Below are 15,224 nucleotides of genomic sequence, written 5' to 3'. Positions count from 1 at the left end.
GCATGAGTGCCGTGCTAAAGCTGTGTGGTATCTTTGTGGTTGACTTGCCAGAATGAGATGTCTATTGGTCAAGGTGTCAAACACCCTGTTACCAACATGTCAGAACTTGCAAGGACCAGCAGTGTGGTACAGAGGCATCCAGAGAGACCAAGAAGAAATGGGCCTTAGGGCAGTGTGAAAGAAAAACAGCAGTTTTTGAGTTAGACCCACAAGCCCATATTGTCCATTGATTTTTCCTGCCATCTATCAGGTGCCTCTCAGCGTGCCACAAGACAACACCTGAGAACGCATAAATCTGGGTGTGAAGTGCTTTCACCCTGTCCAGAAATGCTGCAAGCTTAGTATTTCAAAGGTCTTCACTGCACAGAGACTATCATGCAGATTGCAGCAGAAATAACTGGTTGCATAGATACAGCTACTGGGCTGTGTCAGATAGTCACCACAGAAATGGCAGAAGCTGTTGCTGTCCTTTCTTTCAGAGTTCACTTGCCTCTAGAGCTCAGTTGTGGTACAGCCTTTGTGGGCACTCCTAATCTACTTCTGCACAAAGTCAGCTGGTGTCATTTAACCTATTGCTTAATGTATTTTGAGCTAATCTTGGCTGACCTTTTGCTGAAGCAAATAAGAAACACTTGTACGAGCCTTTCTGCTGGCTCAGCTCTGATGACAGTGCCCTCCAGCACAAAAGCAGTCATGTCTAAAACTTCCACAGATGCTTTCACAAAAGTTATTTAACACAACTCCGCAGGTCAGTAAGAGCTCAATCCCTGCACAGGCAAGGCGTAGCAGAGCAGAATGTGGATCTTCTCCTTTTAATCCCTAAGACAGAGCTATAGTTATGTCCCCACATAGACAGCAGGATGCTCAGACTGTAGAATTCAGGTAATTTTTTTTGGCTGTTCTGCACAAGAAAGAAAGACTCCAAGCTGCGTTACAGCATTCTCATTAAATTGGCAGAGCTGGAAATCACAGATGTCATCTTTGTACTGAACAGAGTTCATCCCACCGTGACTTCCACTGAAAAGCTGTTCCAGAAACTGATTCTTCTGATGATTAGAAATGTTTTAAATTTCAAGCCTAAATTTATTCATAGCTCTTCTCCCTCCTTGGTGATTGCCATCTTACTGCCTGTGTATTTATAGGCATCAATCATAATATTAGAAAGGACTTTATATAGAGCAATCAGGAGAAATATGCTTCAGTAAACATGATCTCAAATTGAAAAAAGGATGGTTTTATTTTTCCAAGTTTGTTTGTTAAAATACATCTTTGCTATAACCACCTCCTCCCTGCATGAAAAAAAAATAACATCAGAGCTGGCGTCAGCTGGTCTATTTGAAGACAAAAAGGGAAAGGAGTATGCTGATCATTAGCAAAAGGTTGATTCTTCAAACATGTTTACTTTCAATAACACAGAGTTGCTTTAAAAGAACATAGAGCTTTCACATTAACAATCCTTTTCTCCCCGGTAATCAGCATCTATAAGAATAAGATAGCATCAAATTATTAAGTTTTAAATTGATATTTTATTTATTCTTTGGATATTATGCAACCCTCCCCCCCCTAAAAAAAACCAACAGGTAGCACCTTCTTTGATTTGCTAGAAAACTAATGTAAAATGTCTGGGCTTTTAAAATACAAAACTAAAACAGTGAAGAACCTTATAGAAGAATAGCCTCCTGCCTGTTTGTGTGATTGCCTTTACAGGTGCCCTACATTATTGTTTCATGTGGATACTGAATAGACAAGAACTAATGTGCCAAGCAAAATGTAAGATGCAAAATGTCAGATCGCTAGAAAGTCATTACTTGTCTAAGTAAAATGGGTAAGAAAAAGTTTATTTCTTCAGCCTGTATCTGTTTGTTTGAACTCTAGTGCAAGGCCTTCAAGTCAAAGGGTACATCATATAAGGGGTGTATGCACATATGCACACATGCACACACAAACAGCTCAATATCATAAAGTCTCTGATAACAACCTCCTAACTGTTTACTTTCTGCATTTGTGCATCTAAAAATTAGGAAATAAATTAAGAAAATAAATAAAAACCTATGAAGATCGCAATGGTGTGTAAGGAGCACCCATTCCCCTCCTCCTTACCTACTCAGCATGGAGATCACCAGCCACAAAGGAAGAAGTTGACTTCTTCGTCGCAGGACTCGGGTACTGCTCCAAAGGTAACTCCAATTTGCTCTCTCTGTTGTCTTCCTATGTAGGATCTACATCTACAGAGCTTTCACCTTGTCCACCTCATACTAAAGACATGTTTGAGCTTATTTACGTAAGAATTCCACTTCACTCAAAGTAGAGCTCTTGCTTTGGAAGACCTGCAACACTGGGACCAATAGACATATTCATACATTATACAGGAAATTGTAAAAGTAATAATTCACGGATTCAGAATGAAATTCTGAACCTGTATAGGTTAACACCAGTTATAAAAATTATGAACACTGTTTTATTGGCTAAATTAGTTGGCTTTCTCTGAAGTACACAGATTGTCACATAGCTTTGCCAGATCTAACGACCAGGTACAACTCAGAAAAGAAACGTTGGAGTTATTGAGACTGAAGTTCTCAGAAATCACTGGGTGAATATGTGGTGGCATTCAAACAACAGGCAAAAAAGGTGTCTGGCATCATCTGAAATGGTAGTGAGAGAGCATAATTTTGCCTTAACTCTAGTGTGACTCTCTTGTATCCACATTTTTAATGCTCTGTACAGTTCTGGCCCTGGTATCTGGAAAAGGACATGGAAGAGTTAGGGAAGATACAGAGAAAACAACTGAAATTATAAAAGGGATTAAAGGGAGTGGCTGCCCTATGAGACCCGACTAAAAAATTTGAGGCTTTTCAATTGGGAAGGGTAAGTGCTGTGGTGAGACTTGTTCAATGTTTATGAAATCACAAAGGTGGCTGAAAAGATGAATACGGAACCATTTTTCATCACAGCGTAGAGCTTGGCTTATTTGGTGACATTAGTTTAAAACAGATGAAAAGAACACATGACTTTACACAGTAGCTAGTGAATTTCTGAACTTGCTACCAAAAGAGGTTGTGAAAGCAGATCCCAACAGCAGGTTCAAACAGGAATTGGACAAGTTCATGTAGAATAGGTCCAAAAATGGATAGTGAAAGGACTAGGTAAGGATTTACCTTCCTAACAGCCATGGAAGCCAGGGGACTAACACAGAAAAGGCCCGAAGAAGGTGGCCAAGCTTGTGTGCACTCTATAAATAGTTTCTCCTACTGCTCCTGTTTCTGTTTGCTTTTCCATTTGGGTACTTACGGGCAAAACCTTGAAGCGCCCCTCGGGGGAGAGAGGGCTATGGTAATGAAAACAAGGAGAAAAAATGAACTACAATGAAAAATAAATGGAAGAAAGGGAAGAGTTACAGGTTTGAAACTACAGAGATAGGGAACTGGAAGAGGGCATGAAGCAGAGAAACCCTGATGTCACCCACCACTTCTTGAATGTTAACTGAGGAAGAGGTGGATGCTCCCCAGTGATGCTCTGCTTGGAGATGTGGGAGGATGATGGAATGAATGGACACAGGTTCCCACAGTCACCAGGATCCCCCCATCAAGCTTCCTTCTTCTGGTGACATGAGTAACCAACAGGGACAGGGCCTGGAAGAGACTGAGGAGGAGGTCCTGCAACTTGGAAGGGCCTTGGTTAGGGAGTGTATAAATAAAAAGTTGAGAGGAAAAAGTGCGGCTAGAACTTCAGTGAGAATTTCTGGAGGAGAGACCGTAGCCTGCCTTGTTTGATGTACACTCAAAGTATCTGACGTGTGCCAGGGTCTCTTGCCGCTGTCAAAGAAAAAAAAAACGATCCCCAGGCCGACCCAGTGGGGCATCTCCTGTGTTCACGTATGTCCTTGGACATCTTCTTTCTCTCTGAAGAGTACAAGTTGTAAAAGCCTCCACAGGTGAAAGTCACTGTTAAATTACTAGTGCTGACCTAAAAATGGTAAGGCATATTTAAGACAAAGGGAACTTAAAAAGAATTTGAAACATTAGCTAATGCCAGGTGTAATTAAAATAGAGTGGTGTCTTTTTTTTCAAGAGAGAACTGAAAATTATGTGCAGCACCACAGTAAAATTTTGTTTTAAACTCACGATTCCATGTTCATTCTTTGCTGAAATTACTTACCAATTGAGAGGAGAGGATTCCAACATAGATATTTCCCAGTGGTAAATTGTTTGCCTTACTTACTCTAATGCTCTCTTTCAATAAGTGAGTTTTTCACCATTATTTTTATTTAATTGGAGCATCTATGAAGCATTTGTTATTGGTTAGCAGTTCAGAAACCTGTTTTATTATAGAGGTCACTTCATAACATTAGGTTCACAGGACATTGTCTTTGGTTCTGAATGAAAAGAAATGGGAATTTTTAAAATGAGTAATATCTATGTTGTCCACCTTGATTTATAGCCTCTATTAAAAGTAAAATTTGCTGGTGAATGAATGGCAATAGTTTTAACATGATGCACAGAATTAGATATTGTAATACCAAGTTTGTGACATCAGAAAAGAAAGGTGCCTTGTGGCAGAAGCCTTGTTGTGTTATGCTTTTCCTAGAGAGCGTAGCTGCAGAGAACACTGGGCATGTTCAGACACTGCACTGTAGATAGTTTCCAGCATTAGGACATTGGAAAGTCATCCCAGCCAGTTTCACTAGACTATAATGTAAAGACCCCAAAGCATTTGCTGAAAATAAAACCTATAATTTGCTGAAAATAAAGACTGTAATTTAAATTCCTATGTTATCAGTAAAAATAATTGTTTTAAAGACAAATATATCAATATGCACCATACAGGTTCTACTGAAAATTGGATTGAATAACTGGAGTAGATATAAATCTAGTCTAAATGTGACAGGATAGCTAATTTACAAAACCAGACACAGCTGGGATCTGGATGGGGAGAAAGACTACGCTTCTTTTATTACATGCTCTTCATGGAAGCACAGGAAACACTAAACTGGGGGGAAGGAAGGGCAGAGAGTAGGGAAAGAAGTTTATAGTTCCTCTCTAGGAAGTCCATACATCAAGATTTTTTTGGCCCTGGTTCCTGGATTAAGGAACAAAATGAAACAAATGTCATATTAGAAAGAGTATATCAGCTTTAGTAATACTGGATATTGCCTCCCTGCCACGACTAGAAACACCAGAAAGCGTCCAGCATACTAGCTGCAAGGGGAGGTCGGTTGGTTCTCCTATAGGAGAGTCTAAATGAAGAGAAGTGTTTTAAGTCTCATTCCTTTCTTAAAACTGGGACATGGGATGAGGATACATAGTTCTCAGAGTTGAATTTCATGGGCAAAATATCACCTTGGAGACTATTCTGTGCCATGTCCTCCACTCCCATGAGCTTCTGAAACAATTATAATTGCTGAAGGATTGAAGTTACAACTCAGACACTTCAGGGTCTTATAGATCTGAAGTTGAATGTTGAATTTTCCCAAAACATTTTTTTCACAGCAATGTGGATGGTGCACAGATGCAATAGAGCTTTGGTTTATCTTGCTTCAAATGCAAACAGTAGCAACTGAAGCAGCAAATGGCCTTTGAGAGGAAGGTGAATTTATGAGGGTTTTGACCATCTTTTCATTTTTGCTATGTAAAACAAGAGGAATGACTTCAACAGCAGTCAGATGACCAAAAGGGAAGACAAGAGACACTGAATGCATGGCAATACCTGAAATTACAACAAAATAAATGATCTCCTGTTCTCTTGGCAATGACACAAATTTTGCTCAAATGCTTTCTCTTTCTCTCTCTTCGTCACAGAATAAAAACAGGATAGAAAACAAAGTACTGAAGCTGTGAGTAAATTACTAATTGATATTTGCTCGACTGCAAAAGCAGCTCTAGAGGACCTTATTCTTCTAGCGAAAGGTGTGAAAGCATTTTCATGCTACATTTCAAACTCAGCTCCAGTTCACAAGCCTTCTGCATCAATTCTCAGATAAATGTAATAGATTTCCATTTCAAAATAGCAGTCTGTTTTTTCCACTATAATCCTTACTCACCCAGTCTTTTTTCACTCACTCTACTTACTGTGGTGAGCTTGCTTATATTCCACATATGGGCAGAACAAAACACTTGTGTAACTTCAAGCACTTGAATAACCCCACCAAGGTCAGACTTTGGTACCATCCCTTTGCTGTTACACTATGCTGTGTTTTTCCATGTCTTCAAATTCATTCTTTTACAAAGAAAAAGCAGGCAAAAGGGATGATAAGGTTTTTATGCTGGATATACCTGAAACCACGTTTTGAAGTCTTCCTTTTCTTCAGGGCATAGACTTCAGACAGCCTGAAACTCAAGACACTTTTGGGGTTGTATACAACTAACTGCTTAATAAAATAAGTGCAAATATAAAATCTCTGAACATTTGTGGGTTTTTTTCCTGCTTACCTGCATGATTTCTGCTGTTGTTAGGGGGGGAAAAAAAATCTCACTGCATCTTTTTATCATCCATATTCAATGTTTCTGAAAAGCACACCTCTTCTTTTGGGCAAGTCTTCCCTGCCACCCCTGTCCCAACATTACTCTTTGGGCTGTTCAGCAAGAAAGAAATCTGTGAGGCTGAGTTTTTACTAAAACTGAAGAGCAGTCATGTTATGGCCTGATTTCCCTTCAAACAATACTAATGGTTTCACAAAAAGGTCTGACCATTTGCTCTGAATTTTCACATACTATATTGAAAATCATCACTGAACAGAGTTAAATTTCATAAATATGAATAGAATAATCAGGAAAAGTCTAAATAATGCTGAAATGCTCATGTAGGATGTTTTCAGCTGACAACTGTTTCAAGAATTCTGACAGTTGCGCACAAAGTGAATTAGCATAAGCATTATGTTACTTTTATTGTAATAATAATAATAACAATTTAAGCTAATAAGCGTAGTGATGAAGTGATGAGTCATTGCTCTAGGAAAATGACCAAGGAGTCTGGAAAAGGCTAACAAATACTGTAGTCAACGAAGATTCCCTGTCCTCAGTATTATCTCAGGAGTTAATGAGACCTGTCGCCACTGTTATAATAGTAGACAGAAGCAGACACTCCACCTTCAAGGCCTTGTTTTCACTGAGGCATTACTTAAAACAGATGAATTGTACTTTAGCAGACTTAGCACAGTTTGGAGCAGTAAGGCATACCGGCAATCAGCAAGTTGACCACTGTGTTGTCCAAGCCCCTCCCCAGTAAACGAAACAAAAAAGGCCAGTGCTTCATTCAGCACTGCTGTTCCACGCCACATCACGGGGAGAGACCCGTACATTACTGCTACTGCAAGAGAGGGGGAAGTTCGGGGGGGGAGGGGGCGGGGGAAGTCACAGTTCATGTCTGCTGATTAAATTTATCCTGCTTGTGGAACCTGCTTCTGGGGTGAGGTAATTCAGAGGATCCTCATTTGTACAACAGAATTTTTTCCTAACTTCTTTCAGCACAAGACCTGCTTTTCCCTGCTTTTTTGGGTCTGAATGACTAAGCTTTTCTGCAGTCTTTTCTGAAGGAAACCTTTTTTCTTCTGTCCACAGAACAGTTCGAATAACTAGCCCTTTGTATTTTAAGTTATTCATTAAAGTTCAATGGCATTCTCGTCAAGCTTGTCCTAGTGCAACTATTATAAGGTTAACCTTTCTATAGCTGTGAATCCAGAGAAATTTCGCAGTTTTCTCTGCACCCAGCCAGACACAAGTATGTATGAATACACCTTTGCTACGGCTCATAGTTGTTGCCTCAATACCCATTCCGATTTCCCAAAGCAGCACTGAACATCAAGGGGTAAAAAGGTCACAAGCCACGAAAGGCAGTTTCAGAAGGGCAGAGAGGACCTCATCGTTGGGGTTTTTTGGGTAAGAGATAGCGATCCTCAATAGTGTGTCCTGGACATAGCTATAAAGTATTGTACTTATATTAGAGGGATAACAAAAATAAAACCCCCAAATTAGTCAGTCCCCTACAAAGCAATCGTGCATAGCAGAGTCTTTACCCCAGCCACATATCCCCACAGGTCACCATCCCTCCTCCACTTGGCTGCTTCTTCAGCCTTATGATGACTCTCCCAAAGCTGGGGTGCTGCTTGGCAACCTCACCTAGAAAGCAGGTTCCTTTCTGCTTTAGTTTCTCTTTTCAAATTAGGCTCTTGGAATGCTTTCCTAAAGCTCCTTTCCAAAACAAAGAGGAAGGAGATGTGAAGCTCATACCTAAAACCAAGCGACATTTACACAAATCCATTGGGTACAATTAGGCAGATGGAGAATTAAACAGCTTCTTCTATCCACTGCTATATGTAGCTCCTTGCTTTGACAGTAAGAACCAGACATTGTTATGTATAATTACTCAAAAACCCCACTATAGGATCATTTTAAAATGTGTGTTGCCTCTTCCACAAGATGGAGTGCAGTGATAATATCTGAGGATTTTCAAATTGAATCAATATATCCTGTCTCCCCTATGCTACAAAAAGCCTTTAAAGACTTTAGCCAACTATAGCAAAACAAATCAGAAGCCCCAGTGGGGCAGTTTCTCACTGGTTAGTTATGCTTATTTCAGATGGGAGGAGTTCAGAGTGCATCCCAGAAAACAAACAGACCCCACAGTTTCTTTCCTTTCTGCGCTCAAAATAAGCAGTAGAACATAATAGTGATTTTCCTCTGATGGAAAATTACAACAAAAAAGTGCTCACACCCACTTGTTAAAGAAGATGTAAGAATAAAGAAATAATTTCACTTGGTCAAGAATTTTTAAAGCAGTCAGAAAGAATTGCTTCCTCTCTGGATTCGCCTTGCGGTTCTCATCATAGCCTTGTGGGTGCAGGGCAGCTGAACTCCGTTGAGAGTTGTACTTCTCAAACATCAAAGCAGGACCAGTGGATGTAGCGGCTAACATTCTGCTGGCATCCCATCAGCGTCACGCTTCAGGGATCCATTTGGGAGCCAAGAAGCTTACTTATTCTCTTTTCACATGTTCTGAGTTCACTGTGAGCAGTTGTGATCTGGTTCAGAGACCTGTTAGCTGGCAATAAGGTAAATGCAGTTTGAATAGGAAAAAGGGATTGTGAAGGAGTCTTCCTGGTTCAAACATCAAGTTCTGTAAAGAATAAGGGTTTTCCTATCAATTCACATCCTTGTACACCCATTTAATATGATACAGGGAGTCTTGCCAATCATACATATTTTAATTATGAAAATTAAACTAGCTAAAACCACAATAAGCTACTCTGAATCATGTAGCCTTTGGCTGAAATCATGCTCTCTTGCCTCACACTCCTCTGCATCGGTAGCCACCCTATCCCAGTCTGGAGGTGATCCGGCCGCCTGTACCACATACTGCACGACCTCAGCGTTGCAACTGTATCCGATTTGGCAAACCTTCCTCCTTACCAAGGTAGCTACGTGGGCAATAAGGAGACATAGAGGCTTAACCCTTAAAAATTCACCGGCACAGCCCTTTATGATGGAGACAGTGACTCTTGGAGATGTATTAGTTTTCCCTTTATGTTCGCAAGGACTGAGATACCACCAAGGGCACACCGTATTTATGTCCCTGCCTGGCAGGAGGCTTGGCGCTCGCTCCTCTGCATGTGTCAGTCCTGCTTTCGCCATCTCTTTTACCTGCGTTTTTACAAGAGGCGCCTCCAACTTTACTGGTACAGCCTGATCGACGCTTGGCGGTGAGAACCGAACGGGGGCCTTGCTGCAGAGCGGCTAAGCCCAGCTTAAGCCGCCCCTCTTCCCGCAGGAGCGGGGCGCAGGGCTCGGAGGGCAGCCCCGCCACCCTGCCCTGGACGGCGGCAGCCGGTCTCCGCTGGAGCGCGCGCACAGCCGCGAGAGCCGCGCGCCCCCAGCGTGCGTGCGCGCGTGCGCGCGCCCGCCCCCAGGAGGCGGGGCCGCGGGGCGCGCGGGCGGGCGGGGGCGGGGTTCGGCGGCGCTGCGGCGGCGGGCGGGACGGGCGGTGGCGGGGAGGGAGGTGCGGCCGGCCTGGCAGAGAGGCGGGGAAGCACCGGCGCTGCCAGTGGCTCCCCCGCTCCGCGGTCCGGCGGTTCCGCGGCGCTGCCCGTGTGGCGGAGCCGCTGCTGAAGCCGATGGGGAGGCGGCGCTGAGCGGGCTGCCCCCCGGGGGAGGTCGGCAGCCGGGGGCAGCGGCGCGGCGGGCGAGCGATGCCCCGCACTTTTCTGCTAGCGCTGCCCTTCCTCCTCCTCCTCCTCCTCCTCCTCCTCCTCCCTCTCCTGATCCCGGCTTTGAAGCTTTTGTTTTCCCCGGCCGCTGCGATGGCAGGAAACTTCCCGGAGGGATGGGCTCAGGCCGGGCTTGTGCTGCGCTGGGCTCCGCGGGGCACCGGCCGCGCCGTGAGGTGAGGCGCGGCGTTGGGCGGCGGTGGCAGTTCCGCGGCGCTGGGCTGCCGCTGCCCCCCGTCCGAGGGGGCGGCAGGAGCGGGGAGAGTTGCAGCGGGCACCGCCGGGAGCCCCGCGCCGTCGTGCCGGGACCCGCGGCCGGGAGGGCGCTCCGGCCCCGGGGGGACCCGCCCGCGCCGCCGTGCCGGTGGGCCGGGCCGGTTCGGGGACGGGGCGCCCGGCGGAGGCTGCGCGGGGCCGGGGCGGCCGGGCGCCCCTTCTCCCGCCGCTGGCGGGCAGCGGTCGGCGGCGGCTGAGGGGAGGAGGCGGGCGGGCAGAGCGGGGCCCGGCGGCGGGAGCGCTGCCGACACCGGGTGGGCGCTCCCGACCGGTCGGCGGGGTTCTCCTCCGGGGCGGTGGAGGCGGTGTGTGGGGGCCGCGCTGGCGGCTTGGGCTCCATCCCCGTGAGGCGGCCTCGCTCTCCGGAGCCGTCGGCTGAACGCCGCCTCGCAGCGCGGGCACCCGGGGGCGGAGGCGCCCCGGCCTCCCTGAGGCGGGACCCCCGGCTGGGGACACGGCGGGGCGGGGGGGGGCTGCGCTCTGTCACCTGCTGTTCAGAGCCTGGGTTGTCACAACTCCCGATCAGGGAGAACCTGCCGCTGTCTGGTAGGGTGTAGGTGTTGGTCCTGATGGGGGGAGTCGCCCCTGCGGCGGGGGGGGAAGCGCCTCAGTTAAGAAAACTGGTATTTTCTAAGCAAGCGTGTAACTTTTATTTATGTGTTCCACATGGTTTTCTTTATACTTGATCTTTAAAGCAAGATGATCCAGTGCAGGCGAATATATGTAATAAAGCATATTATGAAGTTTTCCTTGTAAATCAGTAAAAACACTTTTCCTAGACAACGGTCGATTTGCGTAAAGGTACAGGGAACGTACACGTTTTAAATGCTTAGAGCCAGGTATAGCCGGCAAGTTAGATTCATGCCTGAGAGGACTGTTAATAAAACTATCCTTACTGAAAACATGAGTGCTTAAGCAGTGGCAAATGGGTTTTGCACAGTGCATTTTCTGTGGGACTTTGTATATATTCTGGCATTAGAGCAACGGTGACAGAGGCATTGGGTTATAACAGGGACAGTTTCAAATAGACCATTTCTGGATATCTGAAATCATAAAGATATTTCAAAAAGTATTGATATGGCTATTCTGTGCTATATTGTCAGCTCTCAGATGTTGTTTTTGTGCAGTTATCTCATGTGAAAATGTATTTGCCAACATTGCTGTAGCTGTTTCCAGGATAACATCGTACATTCGCTAGTAATCATATTTTTAGTCTCCAGAAGCATATTTTATAGTGATTAGTAATTAGAAGAATAATCATTTCTGAATAACTTTCATTTGAAATATGTAGTACCAAATGATCAGCCCTCAGAAACTCAGCTTCTTATGCTAATTTGCATGACTCGTTTGTTAGAGTGGCCTTTCTATAAGAGCCCATGCTAAAAGTATAGAACTTTTTTTTTTTTTTACCAAGAAAAGAAATGAGACTGGATATTAGTAGATGACATGCCAAGCCTCTCTGCTCAGAGGAAACAGGAAGAAGCCAAGATGAGCTCTACTGACTTCTAATTTTTTTTCTTGTATACTACAATGTGTAGTATGACTTTTGTAGATGACTTTTGTCAGGTGGTGCTTATCAGGCTATGTTGTATACTTCATTGCATGTGCCAATTTTAAAGTCTTCCTCTAAGAATAATAGCAAACAAAGCTTGGAGAGGCTATGACCATTTCTCTACCAGCTAATTAAATGTACCCAAGACTATCCTCTCTGGTCTTGAAGCCAACTGGCACAGATTAGCCCTTGTCAACGCTGCTAAACTCTCCTGCCTTCTAGAATGGGATAGCTGAATACAAGCTGCTGGTTGGGACTGGCTCCTGGCCCGTGTTAAATCTGAAGTCATGCCTCAGAATTGCATGGGAGAGCTGTAGCTGGCCTGGGTTGGGAGGATGCTGCACCAGTCTGTTGCAGTTCAGCAGTCTGTGTGACTGAGTTTCATTTCCTGGGAATGCTTCCTGGCATTGCTTGATTTACTAGTGTGGACATAGTCTGTCAGTAACACTGTAAGAAGCCTCTCTTAACTCTGTGCTCAGTCATAGTGATCTAATTTCCCTGTATTGAGGATCTTGGGCACTATAAAATGCTGCTTTTCATAGTCAGCTGCTTAGAACTGTCAGGGCTACTGTTTTCCCTACTTGTGCAGGTGGGTGAAGAGGGAGTAGGTGTAGGCTCGATGGCTTTCCCACTTGCCCGTAAGGGAGGGGTAAGCAGGATCAGGGACAGGCTTACATGACTTGTTCTGATTGCTTGGGAATGCACTCCAGTGCATGCCCATAAGCAGTCCTGATGCCTGCGTGTGAACACGTCCGTGGCTCATGCTGTTTTGCTACTCTCCAAATTATTTTTCTGTAGGCAACAAGTTGGGCAGAGCAAGTATTTTTTTTTTTAAGTGTGCTGAAGATTATTGACTTCTAGATGCCTGGAGAGGTTACTCACCTGTTAAATTTATTAGACTACATGTTTAAAACAAATCATCATGGACTCTTGCCATGCTTGCTGCCTCTTTTGTCACCAAAATTATGAACAAATCCTGTGTACTTCATAACATTCTGTAAGTTTGTGTTTTGGTTCACATTTTTTGCAGTATCTCACTGTTCGGTTCAATGATGAAACAGTGCATGTGCATGGTGGTTTACGCTGTGCTTGCTTTTTGGGTTTGGCATGTGCAGTTAATCTTATGTAATAGTCTCATAAATAAATTTCAAGGCAATTCTAAAGGATGTCAGACTTAATTGTTACAAATGAAGAAAGTGAGGCGAGAGGAAGTGTAACTATTTATCTAAGGAATCCTGGTCGTAGGATCCAGAAGTAGAATCTCTAAACAAAAATTGATGTCAGGTCGCACTGCCTCTCATAGACATATAAAATACTTTCATAGAACAGTGTATTTTTTTTTCCTTCTGTATTTGCTGGCAGCTATTATTTTGCTAACCTAGCTAGTAGTTCAGTTTGAACTTAAGTAGGAAAATTATTTAGTCACCTCCTTTCCAGCTGAGGGTGATGCTCAGATACTTACCTAAACCTTACGTATGTGATGGGACTTAGTGAATGCTTTAAAGTACTTTCCCAAACAGGCAGCTTGCCTCTGAACTTTAAGTCAATTTCATTTGAATGAAACATCATAAAATACAACTCTTAACATTGAGATATTTCAACATGTACTTTAGGAGAAAGGTGAGCTATCCTTTTCTCCTGCCTCTATGTAAAAGCACTGATTCAGTAAGGTATTACACTTAGGCACGTGTTGAGGTGTCTGAGGATTCCCACTGGTTCGAATGGCACTTAGAGAAATCTCTTGCATAACTGTAACCTAATCTACCTCAATCTAGATGTATATTATACACAAGCTGTGTTTAAAAGAATATTGTTAAGACCACATAAGCACAGAAGTGTTTGGAAATTTAAAGCTTTGAAGTGGTGATGATGCAGCCTTTGGGAGCTGTGCTTTATACTATCTGGGATCTGACTTTTTTCAGAGCACTTAGTGTCTCAATTTGGGCAACCAAAGTTTGTGGATGGCTATGATTTTTGCATCTCCTCCTTGGAGTCACTAAAGCAAGGTTTGAATTGTGTTGATTAACTATGACGTGGTAACATACAATAATTGTGGAGAAAGCAAGGTTTTGAACAGTTCATCTTGGTGAGTGCTGGGCCTTCTAAAGGAAGCTGGATTCTGTGTGGCTAAGTAGTACTTGGTTATGTAAATACTATGTCATAGTGTTTAATTACGATTCTATAACTGCTCCTTCTCAGGTCGTTAGAGCTTTACTTTCAAACCTTAATAGCATTCATTTTTTAACATAGTTTCTGGGAGTGTAGTTTTCCCAGTGATTTTTCTTTTATCCCTAAAGCAAATGGAAGCAAAAGGAGTATTTTTTTTTTTTCCCGGGTATCTTTGATCACTTCCTATGTCCTTAACAGAGTTAGAACCTCTAAAGGCCAGATCTGACTGTAACTGTCTGGGCTGTGGCAGTACGTTGTGATCTCTATGTGGATTGACAACGGCGGAGAATAGCATGCTTTATACATGGATTATGAAATGACCCATGTTACCTCATAAATTTATGTAATATAATGTTGCTTTCTTAAGGAGTATGGTGGAACTTTGAGGCTTAGTTTCTGTTCTGTTGTCCACAGGGCAATTGCTGTCTGGTGACTTTACTGTTGTCTTCCCTGCAATATTTTACTCTTACTGACCTGCTTCTTCTGGGCCATCTTGTTGCCCAGCTGCTTCCTGCATTTTTCTGCCAGATCCTTCTCTTGACTGATTTCATAGAATCACAGAATCATTAAGGTTGGAAAACACCTCTAGGATCATCGAGTCCAACCATCAACCCAACACTACCGTGTCTCCTAAACCATGCCCTGAAGTGCCACATCTGGTGGACAGCAAGCTGACCCTGAGCCATCAATGTGTGCTTGTGGCCAAGAAGGCCAACGGTATCCTGGGATGCATTAAAAGGAGTGTGGCCAGCAGGTCGAGAGAGGTTATCCTCTTGCTCTTCTCTACCCTAGTGAGGCCACATTTGGAGTACTGCATCCAGTTCTGGGCTCCCCAGGTCAGGAAGGACAGGGAACTACTGGAGAGAGTCCAGCAGAGGGCTACCAAGATGATCAGGGGACTGGAGCATCTCCCTCATGAGAAAAGGCTGAGACACCTGGGTTTGTTCAGCCTGGAGAAGAGAAGATTGAAGGGAGATCTCATCAATGCTTATAATTATCTAAAGGGTGGGTGTCAGGAGAATGGGACTGGAC

General features: G+C 44.0%; 1 protein-coding gene and 1 long non-coding RNA gene across 6 annotated transcripts in view; one reads left to right on the top strand and one right to left on the bottom strand.

Moving 5' to 3' along the window:
• Positions 1-1,221: 1,221 nt before the first annotated feature.
• On the bottom strand, positions 1,222-9,841 carry LOC142054574 (uncharacterized). Its single transcript, XR_012659589.1, has 3 exons — positions 9,633-9,841; positions 2,101-9,108; positions 1,222-1,479 (listed from the first exon to the last, which is right to left on the bottom strand). It is a non-coding gene; the product is annotated as an uncharacterized LOC142054574 (long non-coding RNA).
• A 123-nt stretch (positions 9,842-9,964) lies between these two features.
• GPR63 (G protein-coupled receptor 63) overlaps positions 9,965-15,224 on the top strand; it is a 31,638-nt gene continuing 26,378 nt past the window's right edge. For all 5 annotated transcript variants that reach the window (XM_075087314.1, XM_075087312.1, XM_075087313.1 and 2 more), the window contains exon 1: positions 9,965-10,371. The gene's annotated coding sequence lies outside the window, so the exon portion shown is untranslated. The remainder of the gene's footprint in view (positions 10,372-15,224) is intronic.

The sequence above is a fragment of the Phalacrocorax aristotelis genome, chromosome 3, assembly GCF_949628215.1.
Source record: "Phalacrocorax aristotelis chromosome 3, bGulAri2.1, whole genome shotgun sequence".
In the NCBI taxonomy this organism is placed as follows: Eukaryota; Metazoa; Chordata; class Aves; order Suliformes; family Phalacrocoracidae; genus Phalacrocorax; species Phalacrocorax aristotelis.
The sequence above is the reverse complement of the archived record's forward strand: the minus strand, read 5'-3'. Positions and strand labels throughout refer to the sequence as shown.